The sequence below is a fragment of the Watersipora subatra genome, chromosome 8 (genome assembly GCF_963576615.1).
Source record: "Watersipora subatra chromosome 8, tzWatSuba1.1, whole genome shotgun sequence".
Classification (NCBI taxonomy): domain Eukaryota; kingdom Metazoa; phylum Bryozoa; class Gymnolaemata; order Cheilostomatida; family Watersiporidae; genus Watersipora; species Watersipora subatra.
This window is the reverse complement of record NC_088715.1, coordinates 23,377-35,163: the sequence shown is the minus strand read 5'-3', so window position 1 is coordinate 35,163 and position 11,787 is coordinate 23,377.

The following is an 11,787-nucleotide window of genomic DNA, read 5'->3' as shown; positions in this document are numbered from 1 at the left end:
GCGCAGTGCTTCGGAGTTGCGCTATCTCCGAATCATGGAAACAGCGTCTTCGCACTGAAATCACTGCGCACTGATCAGTGCGAAGCCAGTGCAAATTCGCAGCAAGGAAACAGCGACTGCGCAGTGGCTGCGCATAGCTCTCATGCCGTGGAGACGGATTCTTTGAGGGCCATAAACTAGTAAAGGTTGTCCTGCTAATCTTGTTTTTTACTATTCTTCCGATCTTCTTTCACCTAAATTTAATTATGGTCTGCATTCACGAGGATGATGAGGTGATTATTTTCCTGGACTTTGTTATCGATGCCAACACTTTTCGAAAAATAGGTGGCAAGTCCTAAATCAACGTTTAAATAATATATTACTTAAAAATACTTATTAAAAATATAATATAAAGTAAAAAGTGTGTTAAGATTTGTAAAACCTTGTGAATGTGTATTGTAAATAAAAGTATAATGACGACAGAATCATAAAAAGACCGTTTATGACGTTCGGTATCCGTGATCATTTCTATTTCTCCATCAGGCGATTCGATTTATACAATTTATCTTCTCTGGCTAATTTGCGGTATTTGCTGAAAACCACTGCGCAGCATGGAAATGTACAACCCCCTCGACTTCGAAGGGGGCTGCTTCGCAGTACTGCGCACCATGGAAACATAGTGAATATAGCTTGGAATAACATAACATAACAAAGAGGTCATGAACACGAGGTCGTAACTCCAAACCATTGAAAAACACTGGTTTGTACCTGCTAGACATCTCATCCCTTTATGCTAACCTTTGATATTTGTTATACATTGTCTCACGACCAAACGAGCGGGAGATAAGTTTGAGAGTTTTTATGATAAATGCATGTGCACACAACTTACGAAAAATAATTATGAACAATGAGACGAAGCCACGTTTTGAAATCTCATCAACAAATTTAACCATCGTTTTGTAGAGTCGTTAAAGTATAGTAATGATACAAAACACATTTAAGCCTATTTAAATTTGTTACCAAGTTTTTTGTAAATCAATGGCATTATCTTAAAACTTACCCATCTGATTGGATTATACACAAATAGACAGATTAGTTTGGACGAAAATCGCCACAAAACGCTTGAAAAGCTTGGTTTCATAAAAGTTAGGATCGGCCGACGATACGCCAAAAAAGCTGTGGAACAGATAGTAGAACTATTTAGCAGTGTGCATTTCATGAGAAAATCTTGCTCATTTCACCAGTCTATGGCATTGTTTACTTGTAATAAAAATTATACGAAGGTTTCTGTAATAAACGTAGACCGTTTGAGGGGTAGACCGAATTACAGATACGAAATTATGGTACACAGTTTATCAGCCTATGTTTTGCTGTCCAATCACCGAAGGTTTCATTATTTAAAACATTAGCCAAAAATCTTTACCGCTTAGGCCTATGTTCAAGGTAGGGCCGCACTAAACCGCCCCTTTATGACGAGAACATTTTTTATTTTGCTGCAGTTTGCAGAAAACTTTCAGACGCGTGAATGCTCATACTCGCTTTCTGTTAAAGATCGCTATCAACACCATTCTACATTCAACACAACCAACTTCTAAACTGTGTATAGTACACAGTAGCTTGCCATTTTACTTCTAATTTTGTATTTCAGAGTTATTATAACCATATTTCTTTATTGTTGTTGTTAAATTACATACATTAAAGTAGATTAGGCCTACAGCTTAAATTAATATTTTTTTATCATTGTAAAACAGGTTTGAGATAGAAGTAGATTAGGTGTGGTTTTGTGTGTGATTAGGTTTGATTTATTATTGTATTAAACAAAGCTTTGCAAGCTATTTCTAGAACATTTCTATTTCAATTTCAATTTCAAAAAAGTCTCATTTAAACTATACTCTGTCAATTCCTGCTGAAAACTACTTTTTCAACAACCAACAGTACCTGTTCTTTTTTCCATTATCACTTTGGTAGTAGGTTGTATAACAGTGGAATTTCTAGTTTATATATATATATATATAGTACTTTATTGGCAATAATTTCATTTCACAAATAGAAATGTTTTTCAAATTAGGCCATACAACAATAGTAAAACAAAAAAAAAGGAGAAAAGCAACAGTTAGCCATTAAAATTGAATAAATAGTCTGACAAATAGTGTTTAAAATGCCTTTCTCTGCTGAGAGAACGGATATTTGGTGGAAGATTGTTAAAGCAGCTGGCAATGACATTTTCAAAATGATTGTTAGTGATTGTATGCAATTTGTTCATATCACGTAAGTTGAAATGAGTTAAGAACCTGTAATTGTCATGTAAAAAACGAGTATAGAGTGTTTATTGTCAGAATATATGACAAGGTGCTAGGAAATGTCGTTCTATTTAATACGGAAGGTAATTTAGTCTATTAAGGTGCATCAGGCGTAGACATCTTGTTGAGCGAGTGCACTTTACCTGTTTCATATGGTTTGGAATAATATTTATAACAAACCAGTTCCAGTTTGTGAATTCAATCTTTCTGTACCAATCAGCTTGAATTGCTTTGCAAAGAGGTCAAATAGAAGTTGATTTCAATTCCCTTTTTATCGACTTTGCTATAGGAATGTTTGTTCCTCATCTGGTATTATATATAGCAGCGACCATGACAGGCGGCCGAAGTGTGTGACTGAGGCAGGTGACTAGTCATGGCTGGCATCTAAGCTGTGGTAAAACAGATCACCTCACATACTCATAACGCCCCTGATATTTTATTTATTAAATAAACCTGACGTTTAGGATCCTTATGTATACAATGCACGTCAATGACTGTCTTGTTAGAGCATTGCAACACCCATAATGCCGGCTGTTGCCAAGTGATCATGAGAATAATATAGTTTATCTGAACCATATGCAGCAATACTTCCACCTTATTATAGTGACAAAAAGTAGCAGCTTCTGACCCAATTAAAGAAGGCGTAACAGCAGTAAATATCCTACTTTACAAAAATATCCTACTTTACAAAACTTGTCTCTTTTACTTCTGACTGTACAACATCCAGTAACTTATAACTGATGAGGCAAGTTTTTTTTATACATAGCCTAAGATCATCAACAAATCGTCTAAAATATTATTGGTTAGTAAAGTATCGAAGTTGTATACCGCTAGTAAATTTATTTTTGGGTTAAATTTGGTTTTGGTTTTTTGGGTATTTTATCAAAGTAAAACTCATTCAAAAAGTTTAACTTCTGGTTTATTTGTTGCAAATCTGATTCATGGTGTCTCTCATCAGGTCCTCATTCTACTTATTACTAGAGTTAGTCTAGAGTTATTTTGTAACTTTGACTTTAACTTCCTCCTATTTATATTTAGTCATGTAATCACTTTTGAACATAGAGGGGGGATAACAACCATTTGTACTTGTTCACGTTCATATAGATGTGTTATCTATTTTTTGTAATATATGCCACATAATTGTGTCAAATGATATTGTACTTATATATTAAAATAACTATAATTCATACACTATGACGGAAGTACAATGATTATCATAATATAATATATTTCTTCTGAACATTATCATTGCACCGTCTGCTTGTAAGAAATGGTGTGGGTAAATTCAATATTTTTCCTAGCATAAATCTTGTGGATTGAGAAGATAATATAACAGAGCAACAGGCTTCTTTACATATATATATTTTCTTAGCCTCATTTCCAATAGGCATCTAAAAACTCACAACTACAAAAGCTAATTCTCAGGCTATGTCAGGTAGCATCTTATGTGCAATTACCAAACAACCAGGCCAACCAAAATTACCAGGACAACCAGGTCAAACAGAGATAAAGCTAACATATATAAAAGCTACTAATTATAAGTTATTTTCTAATATATTTCAGTGAGATGCCCTGATTACACTATTATATACATATATATACATATATATATATACATATATACATATATATACATATATATACATAAATATACATATATATACATATATATACATATATATATATATATATATATATATATATATATATATATATATATATATATATATATATAAATATATATATAGTCAAATTTGTATATATATATATATATATATAATTATATATTTATATATATATATATATACATATATGCCTATGGACATATACATGTATACATATGCACCTTTAAAAATAGATATATGCACATAATAACACACAGAAAAGTGTATGAACCTTTTAAAAAAATTGATTTTTTGGAAAATTAGTTCGCCTAAGGGGGTCTGATTTAGTTTTGAAAATTCGCCCGCAAAAGGGTCAAACACAGATATTTCTCGTCTTCACATGATATCGAAAACGTGGATACACCCGATTACAGAATCAAGCCACAAAACGCCCAAAAAGTAAATTGTCCCACGCAAGATTGACACCTATTGTGCAATATTGTTTTATCGTGCAGCACTAGTGGAACCTCTATACTGTAAAACCTCTATTTGACCACAACTATATGATAATAGTTGAAAAACAGAGCGCCACCCTTTAATTGACCGCCACCTCTATTTGAGCAACTAGTTCTAGGCTAAAAGTTGTGCATAACTCGTATGCGGCTAAAATCTCATCATCACATGTATTTGTGCAAATTACACTCTGTAAAAGCTTGCCTATCCTAAAAATATTTTTGACGCAAATATCGACAAGTTCAGCAGCACAGAAAAATAGTTGCAGTCAGAAAACTTTGTGGAAGGTGTTGAACAATCAGAAGATGTTTGTTCGATCAAAAGGAATGATCAGCATGCGGCCTGCCTAGCGAACAAAGAAAATATTTTTGTTTTAAAAACATCAATTTTGTTTCTGCATGTATTATAAGTAAGTTCAATTATGTCATTTGTTCTTAAATATATATTTTTAGCAATTGATAGATTATAATTATATAACTTATAAATTTTGAGTTTCATAGCATGGTATTTGATAGCATCATTGCAGCAATCTGATTTTACAATGGATCGATGCTCATAACTCCACTTCTATTGCACATAAAAAGCTAGTTTTGGCAAACCATAGCAGACATGTCAATATTAAATGACAAGCTGCTACATAAAAATTGTTAAATAGAAATATAAAATAAAAATATGTCTTCCAATATAGCATGGAATAAAAATTGAAATTTTCAAAAAATTGCAAAGTAGGCCACAGACTATCATATCATCGCAGGTTAATTGCAAGCTATAGATATTCAGCAAAGATGTTTCTTGGCTTTTCAATGCACACTTTTTAATAAATCTTTGACAAGTTTGATGTAAGTCAGCAGGTTTATTACGCATAAAAGTGTTAATATTACTCAACCAGAAAAAGAAAGCAAATTAATGGCGACATTTGCTTCACCAATATTAGGGTTAAATTTATTTACAACCAACTCTGATGAGCTATTTGAAACATACAACACCAGCCTCCATTTGAGCGACACTTTCTTCTTTTAAACAGATTTTTAATTTTAAACTTCTTCTAAACATTTTTAATTTTAAATGATTTTTGAAATGGTTTTAAATGAGTTTTTAAATAATTTCAAAACGTAACAATTGCGAAAGGTAATATTAATTGATAATCAAAAGTGCACATTTTGCATGCACTTTTGCACAGTATGCATGTGCCATAGACCTATTAACTACACAGTATAGTATAGTTAATAGGTCTATGGCGTGTGAATACGATATACGGTGTATGATAACAGCAATGTAATTTTAATGACTGTATAGCTTTGTGGTTAAATACTTGGTTTAAAACTTGCCATTGCATTCCCATGATTTCAAATCAGCATGCAGTGAGCTTTTAATTTCAAGAATTTAATAGCTATAAACGAACTGAACTACAGATTGAGATTTATATACATATAGACATGAATGTTAATTGTAAACAGCTGTATTGTTTGTTTGCTTCCCAAATTTAACTGCAGAAAAGTTTTATGACCACAAAGAGAAAGCCATAATTAAATTACATTAACTCACATCAAAAACATTTGGTTTTTATAATTGAGGGTAGTTGATAAGGAAATAAGTAGGCCTACTAATTAGTATTCATTTAAATGTGTCCGAAAGCAGTTTAAAAGAGATCAGAAACTTCTCCTTACCAAGCCATTGATTCGCAAGGTTTTACAAAGTAAAGGTCATCTCTTTATTTCCACTAAGCTATGTAAAGGATGTAGAGGGGTTCTGAGAGTACATCTAAGGAGTTGTCAGTTCCTACTCGCATCCTATTTCTTATCATAATAGCAAATAGTCTCTGTTCCTTCTATTTATTTTAGTTACTGAAAATTTCATCTTCTGATTGTCACTACAAGCAACAATAGCATGAGAGTATTGACAAAACTATTTTATAAAGCAAAGAACAAGTGCACACAACTTCTTTTTTACGTGAAGTGGTGCATTTATTCATGAGCAAATCAAATATTGACTCATCCTAGAAGGGCTCCTATTGTGATTATCCCATGACATACCCAATGGCTTGTATCAGTTTGTCTCTAGCCCCTTCCATCCCTTTTGAGTGGGCCATATAACAACAGTCTGTACAGAGATTCGATCAAGACATACACTGTACCACAGTAAGTCCTAATATGTAACCCTGTATGATAGCGGTCAGCATATAATCATATCCTATGACTCTACACACTCACTATATAAACACTGAATACTCTGACCTGCTACATCACACTGCAATGTGTATTTTGATGGTTCACCATCCTGTAGCACCTCTTTTGACAGGTTACTTGATGGTGATATTAGTAGAGCTGCACAATGATCGCGTTAATTAAACGATTAACACGATCAACACAGATACACAATTAACTGAGTTGGGCCAATTAATCTTCATATAAAATACAACCGAGGTGGTTTATGACAAGCGACACTTTTTTACCAATTAAATGCAACCACAATGATTTTGCACTCAACTATGAAAACACTAAGTGAGTCACTAACGTAAAACTTGTTTATACAACAAAAAAGTGCCGTGCTGATCTAGTTGCAAGCGGCCATGTTGTTAGTTTTTTTTAATGTTTTTATGTAATAGCAAAAACAGCAATTTTAGTATTATTAAATATATAAGTGTTACATGTTGTAGTGGTATGTTCACATGTGTAGTCACAGACTTTATGGTATTGGTTTTACCGGTGCTACGCACATGCTATTGTTTTGCTTTTGGCCATACCAAATACAAATATAAGGGTCACGCAGGCGCAGCTTTTGGTTTCCTGCTTGGTGACAAAACATAGCCCCCAAAATACTGTCCGAAAGGTATAATGTTCAAAATCCTATTGGTCAACCTTTAGATAGTAAACAGCCATTAACCCAAGCACGTTTTATGGTGCCCCGAGTTATTTTAATTGATTTTATGTTAACGAATTTGGGTTGTTTAAAATAAATTGATTTAATAAGTTTACGTTGGGGAGTCACTCGGCAAGAAACGTAACGCCCATTCCCACACGAATTTTGTTTGATACTGTATTGTGTTATGTGTTATTGTGTTTCAGTATTAATTAGATTGTGTATTGTTTTTTATTGATTGAGTCGACATTTTTAACTACTATAATAGAGGTATTTCACGCTGGCAGTAAGAATGTTATGTTAACATATTTTAGAACTGGAGTTGGCATAATAGTTTTACTAGTCATATTGGTAGTTTTCTTGTGGAAATTTTAACACTGTCAGTCAGAATGGAAAATTTTTTATGCCCCGAACCACTGAAGGAAGGTGGGGATTTGCCAGAACAATAGAAGAGGTTCAAGAGAAACTTCGATTTATTTCTGGTTGCAACAGAGAAGAGTGACTGTGCTGATGCTGTAAAAGTAGTACTGCTTCTCTGAACCATTGGTCCTAGGGGTTTAAACATATATGATTCTTTTTCAGGGTCTAGTGAGGCCAGTAAAATGGTCTATAAGCAAGTATGTAAGAAATTCGCAGAGTTTTGTGCTTCCAGGGTTAACACAGTTGCAATGACTCATCAGCTTTTGACAACCAAACAGGGCAGCATGACTATAGGCGAGTTCATTACAGAGCTGCATAGGATTGCTCGAGACTGTGACTTTGGCGCTATGTATGATCGCATGGTGCTGCAAGCTTTGACACTTGGTGTTGAAAGTGACAAAATGAAGCGTAGAATAATTGAGACACCATACATCAAACTGGAAGAAGCTCTAGGATTGTGTCGGTCAATTGAAGCGCCAGCAAGAGATCTTAAAGCAATAGAGGGTACGGTGGCAGAAGATGGTAATGTGCTTGTATAAAAGAAATGAGCCAAAGCACAGGAAAAGCCAGCCAAAACCATCTGCTTCTGCAGCCAATTGCAATAGGTGTAGTGGAGTAAACCCCTCTCGTTCATGTCCAGCCTATGGTCAGAAGTGCCACAAATGTTTGAAGATGAATCATTATGCCCGTGTGGTACGGTTCGCAGTCAGAACTTTCAGGATGGAACTAAGAAGAAGGAATTGGTACATCAAGCGGAACTGCTGAATTATTCTACAGACAAAAATATAACAACAGTATATCCATCACAATGAAAGATAGGAAACTGTTGTCAACACTGACATTATCATCTCCTGCTGTCACCTGACAAATTGAGTTTCAACTTGATACAGGTGCGACCTGTAACATTCTCACAGTCAATGACTACTGCGCACTAAGCATTCCTAAGCTACAAAAGACTGATACTACACTCAACATGTATGATCAAACATCTTGCACACCACATGGATGGTGCTACCTGAAAGTGAAGGGCCAATGGGGGTAAAGAGATAAAGTTACATTTTCTCGTGGTGGAAAGTCGTCAACATAATTTACTATCAGACGTTGCATGCTTGGAAATGGAGCTCTTACATTGTCTGAGACAGTGAATTTTGTGTCTGATACAGATATTCAAGGTATGCTGCTTGAGTATGAGGATGTATTTGGTGGTTTGGGTGAGCTGCCAGGAGAATATCGCATTGAGTTGGAGTCGTCAGTAAGGCCAGTGCAAGTTCGCCCACAAAAGGTGCCATTGTCAATGAAAGCAGAAGTAGAGAAGGAGATCAGGTCACTTGAGAAACAAGGAATTATTGAGAAAGTTGACAAGCCAACAACATGGATTAGTCATATGATTCCTATCAGGAAACCAAACGGAGACATTAGGATATGTATTGACCCCCAGAATCTAAACCAAGCAATTCTACACAATCATGTTGAAATGTCAACTTTAGAAGACATACTCCCACAACTAAATGCTGCAACGTGTTTTTCTCTCTGTGATGCAAAGAGTGTTTTTCAGCGAGTCATGTTAGCAGAAGAGTCAACAGATCTCACTACTTTTTGGACTCCAGAATCTCGCTACAAGTTAGAATTTCATTCGGAATTTCTTCGGCCCCTGAAGAGTTCCAAAAAAGGCTAGCAAATGCGTTAGAGAGATTGGAAGGAATAGCTGTGGTTGCAGACGCCATACTAGTATTTGGAAAAGATCGGCAGGATCATAACATAAATCTCAGGAAGTTACTTGAAAAGGCTAAGATGTCTGGCCTTAAGCTAATCAAAGACAAATGCAAATTTCTTCACTTAGATCTTCCATATATAGGTCATATACTGACATCGAAAGGTCTAAAACCGGATCCCCGAAAGATAAAGGCTATTCAGAAAATGCAACCACCGACTTCGGCTGAAGCAGTAAAGAGGTTTTTAGGTCATTTGACATATATGGCCAAGTTTATTCCAAACTTATCAGCTGAGGCAGAACCTCTCCGTAGGTTGTTACAGTCAAAGAAAGGTACAAAGTTTGTTTGGGAGTCGAGTCAACAAGATGCTTTCACGATGATTAAGAAAAGTTTGACTAATGCTGAGACACTCCAGTTAATTGAAACAAATGCCCCGAGAGTTGTTCAGACTGATGCTTCGACAGCAGGCTTAGGAGCTACACTACTTCAGGGAGGAAACCCAGTTACTTATATTTCTAGATCTTTGATGGATAGTGAGACAAACTATGCCCCTATCGAGTTGGAAATGTTAGCAGTGGTTTATGCTCTGTCAAAGTTGGACCAGTATGTTTTCGGCCACTCGGATGTCACCATTCACACAGATCATAAGCCCTTAGTCTCCATCTTCAAAAAACCAGTATTTAAGCCTCCTCGTCGTATGCAGTCAATGCTACTCTCTCTCTAGAGATATGCATGAGTTAAGCTGGTTTGGAAACCTGGTAAGAAGCAGCTTTCAGCAGACTTCCATTCTTGGGATAGCTACATGAAGAAGCCTTCCGGGACACCAGAGAGGTCGCACATCTTTGCTGCATGCAAGGTTCTCTGTGATATGGCATTGCCAGACCAGATTTATGCAGATCTACAAGCTGCTACAGAACAAGATCAAGAGTTGCAGATGTTGATGAGATGGGTGCTGGAAGGCTGGCCTAATGATCCAAGTGCACTTCAGGAACCAATGAAGAAGTACTGGTCATTTCGAGACGCGCCAGCTGTTTGTTCATTTTGCCAAATAATGTTGCTTCACTCACACTACATGCAGCCCGCACTACCCTCAATCTAATGGCAAAGTAGTGTCTGCTGTGAAAACAGCCTAAAGAATTCTGAAGAGAGGTGCTGACGCAGAGTTAGCATTGCTAGAATACCGTAACACAACAACAGAGAACATGACCACCAGTCCCAAAGAGCGTCTTCTCGGCAGGTCAACTTGTTCCACACTTCCTTCTGATGCCAAGATGAGGTTGTCAAGAGCAGAGCAGCTCAGTTCTGAAGAGAAGAGAGCTAAGAGGCAGTGAACCAGAACACAGTAGAACAAGTCGTCTAAAAGTTTATCACCTTTAAAAATTGGTGAACCAGTGATGTAGCTGGATTATCAAGCAAACCAGAGAAGCTGGAAAGGGGCTCAAGTGCGCAAGACGCTTTGAGATAGGTCATATGCAGTAGTGTGTAATGGTGAAATGTTTAGGAGAAATCGACGTGATCTTTGGCCAAGATTACAAGTTCCAGACAACAACCAGCCTGATCCGGTTAGGCAGCCATGTGAAGTTGCAGAGAACATGGCTCTGCAGAACCGAACTTTCCGAGTTTGTCGAGAACCAGCTTGGCTGAATGACTATGATCTAAGTTAGTCACTAAGATACTGAGATATTGCTTGTCCCTTATAGATTTTATTTTGAGTTTATATTACCATGGTTTATTAGGTTTAGTCACTTTAGTTTGGTGCTTTAGCTTTAATGCGATTGGGACAATCTGTAAGTTTTTTTTGTTTTAGAAAAAAGGGGGTGTTACATCTTGTAGCTGTATGTTCACGTGTGTAGTCACAGACTTTATGGTATTGGTTTTACCGGTGCTACGCACGTGCTATTGTTTTGCTTTTGGCCACACCAAATACAAATATAACAGTCACGCAGGCGCGGCTTTTGGTTTCCTGCTTGGTGACAGAACATGGTCCCCAAAACACTGTCCGAAGGGTAATGTTCGAAATCCTGTTGGTCAGCCTTTAGATAGTAAACAGTCATTAACCCAAACACATTTTAATAACAATCTATTTTTCGTTTATATTTAAAAAAATTTCAAAGTAAATTGTACATGTATTTTAATTTTTCAAAAGAATCACAATCATATTTCAGCTTTAGAATAATAGTAAAATAGATTGACACTTTATTGGAACATAAAACCAGAGCAATGTCCTCCGTACTAGCTGACGCAATTACAGACGTTGTTGGAAGCATAAACAAAAAAGTCAAGCGCAATATATGCCAGAAATAACTTGCCTGCCACCACAGCACATCATCATTAAGATACCATTTAACTAATTATCATCATACCGCTCAGAATTTATCACCAGCTGTCGCTGACAAAAAC